Source organism: Artibeus jamaicensis, unplaced genomic scaffold (genome assembly GCF_021234435.1).
Source record: "Artibeus jamaicensis isolate MK-2021 breed Jamaican fruit bat unplaced genomic scaffold, CSHL_Jam_final scaffold_474, whole genome shotgun sequence".
Lineage (NCBI taxonomy): Eukaryota > Metazoa > Chordata > Mammalia > Chiroptera > Phyllostomidae > Artibeus > Artibeus jamaicensis.
Window position 1 is genome coordinate 47,265,213 of NW_026522046.1, and position 7,040 is coordinate 47,272,252.

Sequence of the window (7,040 nt, forward strand, 5' to 3'; positions counted from 1 at the left end):
TGATGCCCCAGATGGTGCCGACAAAGTCCTCACAGAGTTTCCAGATGTGGCTCAGGAGGCCGAGTAGTCCCCCCACTCGGTTTGGGGGGGGGGCCGTTGGCTGAGCTTCACCTCCTGACAGGAGAGAACACCCCACGGGTTTGCTCCCGTCCAGCCCACTCTGTGTCCGCAACTCCCCTTCACCGGGGTCCCCGAGTCCTGGACCCCAGGCCCCCAAGGGAATGCCAGGGCACAGATACCTCCCCGACCCCGAGGGGCTTCTCCCCCCGGGCTCTGCCGCCTGCCCGGCAGCTCAGGAACCGGGTCCTCGGGCTGGCTCCCGGACGGAGAGGAGGGGACACGCAGCACATTCACTGCCCAGTGGGCGGCGGGTCCGTTCGTGCCCAATCCAAATATTAGCAATTAAATTTTGCCTCAAGTTGTCCCGTTGGTTTCCATTTCATTGAGGCGGTTGTAAGGGGTAATTAATGTTCGGAAAGTGTTTTGAAGATGAAAAGTCTTACAAACATACAAAGTGTGATTTATTTGTCACAACAAATAACTCTGTGCGGTCACCGTCTTCCCTCTCCTCAGCCACTATGAGAGGTTTCCGTAGGCGATTAGAAGCTGTGAGTCTCTCTCTAAAAAAGTCCCCATTTATCCAAAATGTATTCGGTGACCTTGAAAAAGGCCTAGTCCTCTCCGCCAATGCAGTTGGCGGACCCCCAACCAAAGACCAAGTCACATGTTGTGGGTCAGATGGCGTATTCATTTCCAAGGGCTGCTGGGACGAAGGACAGCAAACTGGTGGCTCAGGACATCTGAGATGTGTTGTCTCACTGCTCCAGAGGCCAGAGTTCAAGGTCGAGGTGTTGGCAGGGCTGGTTCCGCATGGAGGCTGCGAGGGAGACTGTCTCCAGGCCTCTGGGCCTCCGTGTTCGCCCCAGTCCTTGGTGTGCCCTGCCTTACAGACGTGTCCCTGAGGTCTCCGCCTCCTTCGTGAGGATGTTCCGCCCTGTGGGTCTGTGTCCAGATGTCCCTGTTCTCGTGAGGACATCACTCAGTGAGGTAGGCCCTGCCACTGATCATTAACTTGATCACATCTACAAAGACACTATTTTTTTAAATTTATTTATGAGGGGAAGGGAGGGAGAAAGAGAGGGTAAGATACATGGACGTGAGAGAGAAACATCCACCGGTTGCCTCTGGTACACGCCTCTCACACAGGCCCCCAACCAGGGACCGAACCCGCAGCCCAGGCATGTGACCTGACTGGGGATCAAACCGCTTTGAGGACAGTGCCCGACCCACAGAGCCCCACTGGTCCAGAGAGATGCTACTTCCAAACAAGCTCGCGTTCACAGGCACTGGGGGTTAGAACTTGAACACGCCTCTTGGGGAACACAATTCAATCCACAGCAGCTGGGGATGCAGCTGAGGAGGGTGAGGAAGATGGGGGCACCAGGTAGGGCGGGTGCGGACACCCGAATTAACTCCCTGTGAAGGGTGTGGAGGAGCGAGCCATTTGGGCGAAGGGGACAGAAAGTGCAAAGACCCGCGAGGCGGACCTGGGGAGGCATATCCGACACTGACCGGGCAGGCCGCGGTGGCTGAGGAAAAAGCAGTTGACATCACCGAGGTCACGTGGACAGGTCACAGAGCACTGCCTGGGGCACTCGGGCTTGTCTTCCAAGAGGGTTTTCAGCAGAGTGGCATGAGCTCCATTACTAGGTGGTTCTGGCAGCCCTTCCTTTTGGCAGGTGCATCAGGGTGCCAAGCACACAGCTCAGGGAGTGGGGGCCAGTCTGGGGGTCAGCCCCACTCACCCATGCGGTGGGGGGGCGCTTCATGTAGGGAAGGTCAGGAGGGGTTGGCTGCTGCAGGCGGTGCTGAGGGACTGGTTGAGGTGTGCAGGAGGGAAGGACTCCGGATGCCTTCCAGGTGTCTGGCCTGGGGTACTAGGAGAAGGAAGTGACCCATCCTCTTGATGGAAACCTGGAGAATGTGGCACTTGTCTCGGGACCCAGGCTCACGGTGGGGCGGGTCAGGGCAGGGCGAGCAGAGACCGGAGGGAGCCCGCTCCTCCAGACGTCCGTGGAGGAGGCGTCCGGGCAGACACGGAGGCTGCTATAGCTGACAGAGCGGGGCCCACCTGCGTGTCAGGAATGCTGCAGAGGGCCACCCGCACAGGTTCCGTAAGGAAGCCATGTTCCATCTCCTGGAGAGTTCTCCATGACCAGGAACCCACTCTTTGTGAAACCAGAGGACCCCTGAACTCCCCTGTTCCTGTTCCCCTCGTCTACCTTGACAGGTAAGAAATCACCGCTCCCTGTGGCCTCACTGCCCACGGAGCGCAGCCCACAGCTCCCTGTGGCCTCACTGCCCACGGAGCGCAGCCCACACAGTAGCCAACACGTCGGCTTCACCTCCTTCCTGCCCTGACCAGCTGGTACCCAGGGATGGAGGGAGGATTGCCCTAGGTCTGTGGGTGCCTTGGCTCTGATTGTCCGACAGAATGGCCTGAGTTAAAGTCTGCAAGAACAACGGGATTCCTACAGCTGAAACACCTGTGCCCTCCATCCACGGATGAACTTCCGAGAGCCAAACCCACTGTTGCCTACACTCACACCTGTCTTCCCGTCAACAGAGTCCCTCGGGCACAGGACTGCCTCTCCCAGCCTCCCTTGCAGCTTGATTTCCCACGTGACAAATTTCTGGCCAATGTTACCTAAATGGAAGCAGCTCGTGGTGGCTTCTGGGAAACCTCCTCGCAGGAGAGTTTGTGTGCACGCTTTGCCCCTTCCCCTTCCCTTCCTCCACAGCCTGGCTGCCTCGAATGGGGGGTGACGGTGGAGGGAGAGAGCCATACCCCGTGGAGGGCGGGCGGCATTAGGAGCCGAGCCCAGTGTGTTCGTGGGGCCCCCAGCCCAGCCCAGGACTCGCTGCCTCTGGATTCATCTCCATGAAAGGAAGCTAACCATTCACCTCCTGCTGAAACCGCTCACAGGTGGGGCTTCCTGTGGTTCGCAGACAAACTGAATTCTAACCGACAGTTTCCATGGGCTCCCCTCCGGCTACAGCGTTGGTTGGGGGGACAAGTGCTTTCCCTTTTCCCAAACTCTGAGTCCTTGCAGGCTGGTGAGGGCCTTCCAGGGTGTTCGGGGAGCATGAAGGAATGAGGCAGGGAGAGGGGGTGGTAGGGTTGTTCTAGAATCTTCCATGATGGAAAAAACCCAGTGCCAGCCCTTGTAGCTCTGCCCTGGGGTCTGGAACCGCCGGAACAGTCCCCCTCACTTCGCCAGAAACGGCTTTGCCTGGGATCCGTTTGCCCGACAGTCAGGTTGCCGTAAAAGCTAATCCCGCTTCAAAGCTTTCTGCATTCTCTCCCATGCTCTGTCCTCGTTCGTCTCCGGGGTTGGTTTGGTTTTTTAACTGTGGAATGTTTTTAAGGGCATTTCTGACTTTCTTTAATCTTTGCCAAGTGGTCGTTGAATTTGCAGTGTATTGTGGATAATGTTTTTTGTGGGTTTTTTTTTTAAAAGAACAGTGTGTCTTCTTTTTTCCCTTGTGAATAAATGAGGGACTTTTAAGCCCATTTTTCTAAATATCCTTTTCTCAAATGTGAAGCAATATGGGGTGTTTCATTTACTTAGTTATGTTGCTTCATATTTAGTTTCACATTAAGAGCTTCCAAAGGAAGGCCAGACTTTCAAAAAGGCGGGTTTGAAGAGGACGGGCCATGAGTCGGTTTGGGGTCAGGCGATCTCCTCGCCACTGCAAACCCAGAATCTGTGCTCCTTCAAGCTACCCTATGACTTGGAACCAGCAAGCCTCCGCTTCCACAGCTGGGAGGAGGAGCCGCAACTGTCCACTTCATTTAACACTGTGAACGGCACACCACACGTTTGGCAGAACCAGGAAAAGGAAGGCGACAGAAAGTGTCGAAGGGGAGAAGGAGCTACAAGAAGCCTCGTCCTTCGGGTGGAGGGGCAGGGGCAAGAATTATTAGTGCAGCCACCTCAGGAAACAATTGGATGTTGTCGCTCTCAGAAAACAGAACACGCCTGCCCAGAGTCCCAGCATTTCCACAAGCAGAAGAACACTCCATGAACTCTCCTCGTGCACACCAGGAGCTGTGCACAATCGCCCACAGCGGCACTGACAGGAGCAACACAGACGGACCACGACCCACGTGTCCACAGCAGACGAAGGGCTGCACAATCCCTGTCGCGCCCTCACGAAGGAATCGCGTGCAGAGAGGAGGCGGAGCGGGCTGCCATGCACGTGGCAAATCAGAGAGGGAATCAGAATAGCGTACAGAGCATACTTCTCTGGATACAAAATTCAAACGGGAGCAAAACTGAGTAACTACCTCTTAGAGATGTGCGTGGAGGTGTTAAAAAGTCAGAGGACTGGTTCCCACGGCGCCCAAGAGACTTGGTTCCACTTGTGAGTGAGGGAGGAACTGTGACCGGGTCTTGGGAACAGGTGTGTTCTGTTTCTCAGCCGAGGTGGTGGCACGTGCAAATTCATCTGATCATTTCTCATAGCGCTCGGTTCACATAGACAGCTGATGAGATGGTGCCTCACTCTTGGACCTGCAGTCTGCTCTAGCCCGAGGTCCCCTCAGGTCCCATGAACCAGCCTGTCGTGGGACCAGTGCCCACCCATGGTCACCGTGGGGCGCAGGTGACAAGAGGAAACGGCTGCTGTTGGAACTGCAACTCAGACACCACGCCCCTGTGCCTCTTCCCTGCAAGGTGAAATTCATTTCCTCCCAGGAACTGGGGCGCTGGGGGCGGAGGAAGACACACACGACCTTCTGCTGACACTGAGTGCACCCTTGGTCTGTGAAGGTCGCATCATGGTCTCACTTCCTTTGCGCATCTCTTAACGACGGCGGCACCCTCGCAGCCCTGACAGGGCCCCCGCGCTCCGTGCGCACCCTCTGGTCTTCATTCAGCGACATCTGCAAAGACCTGTATCGCCCACAGACTAGCTCTCCAGATGCGGCCCACCATCAGTGCTGAAGAAAGGGGGCACCGGGGCGGGACACACAATCAGACACCCTTCACCCAAGTAAAGTGAGGCGGCAACAACCACAGATTTAAATCAGAAATAAAACATCCCTTCTCTGGGGCTCCGTGGCCGCTTCCTTCCCTCGCAAACACCACATGTCTTTGTAACACTGGTTCGAGCACCACCGAATAAACAAGCCTTGAGCCGGACTCAGTCCCCTGGTTGACAAGGGTGGGGACAGCTTGCCCGGTGCTGTGAGCACCTCGTATAATCGCTGTCCCCCACCCCTGGCCACTTTTTGCCTGAACAGCAGGCTCCTGAAGTCCTGAGGCTCAACTTGGACTTCCTCCCAATACTAGAACAGATAAACACGGGTCTGCCAGGGCTCCGCCCTGTTTACGAGCCTTTTAAAGATCAAAGAGTCGTTTTCAGCTCCGGGCTCGTCGCTGTAAGACATGCTGTACTTTACCATTTTTTAATTTTTTATTGAATTCATTGGGGTGACATTGGTTAATAAAATTATATAGGTTTGGGGTGTACAAGTCTATAATTTATCATCTGTATATTGTGCTGTGTGTTCCCCACCCAAAGTCGAGTCTCTTTCCATCACCATTTATTCCCCCCTTGGCCTCCTCCCGCCTCCCCTACCCGCCCCCCTCTTCCTCTGGTGATCTCCGTACTATTGTACATGCCTTGGAGGTTTCTTAATCCGTCATCTTTTCCACCCAGCCCACTCAAGTCCCTTCAAGGCCCCTCCCCTCTGACAGCCATCAGTCTGTTTTCTGTATCTATGAGTCTCTTAAGTTTATTTTATTCACCAGATTCCACATATAAGTAAAATCATATGGTACTTGTCTCTCTCTGACTGGCTCATTCCACTTGACATAATACTCTCCAGGTCCATCCCCGCCGTTGCAAAAGGTAAGAGGTCCTTCCTTTTACAGCCGAGTAGTGCTCTGTCCTGAGGATGTACAGCAGCTTTTCTATCCACTCATCCGCTGACGGGCACTTGGGCTGCTTCCACATCTTGGCCATTGTAAGTAACGCTGCAATGAACATAGGGGTACCTATATTCTTTTGAATCAGTGTTTTGGATTTCTTTGGATAAGTTCCCAGAAGTAAAATTGCTGGGTCATAAGCAGATCCATTTTTAATTTTTAAGGTATCTTCATACTGCTTCCCACAGTGGCTGCCCCAGTCTGCGTTCCCACCAGCAGTACACAAGGGTCCCCCTTCTCCACATCCTCGCCAGCACTTGTTGTTTGTTGACTGACCAATGACGGCCGTTCTGACAGGTGGGAGGCGACGTCTCCTCATGCTTTTAGTTTGCGTCTCTGACGGTCGGTGATGCTGAGCATCTTTTCATACACCTGTGGGCCCCCTGCATGTCCTCCTTGAAGGAGTGTCTAGCCAGGTCCTCTGCCCACTTTTCGATTGGATCATTTCATTTTTTGGTATTGAGTTTTACAGGTTCTTTATAAGTGCTGTCTGTTGCCCCTAATCAGGTGCATCGCTGGCGAGTATAAATGGCTCACGGGGCTCTTCCCGTCCCAGGTCAAGGCTGAGTCCTACTCTGTGAGGCAAACGCCTTCTGTGGAGGATTCAGCTCCTTTCCAACAGGCCAAAAGGCCCGGCACCTCCCTCTAAAGAGGCTAAATTTTATAGGGTGCATGTCGTGCAAGCCTCCGTGCTTGTCACTCTGAAGATGCCTTTATTCTAACTCACAATTAGTTGGTCACGTTGACAGAAGAAACCATCGAAGAGTCAGGAAAAAAGTAAGACCCCACAAGACCCCACTTCCCGGGGCTCTGGCAGGACCTGAAGGATGGGTAATGACCCCAAAGTCATGTGCAGCTGGGGACCCGGTCAGGCTGCCTAACCGTCTCGGCCTCAACAGGTCCACCTGTATTTCCTCGGAAACCCTTTAAATTCAGCACTGAGTTTGCAGCTGAGCCCTGGGAGAGCAGCAGTGCGTCTCACACAGGCCAAGATGGCTGGGAAACAAATAGAATGAAGAGTAAAACTGGAGAATGCCTAAATAA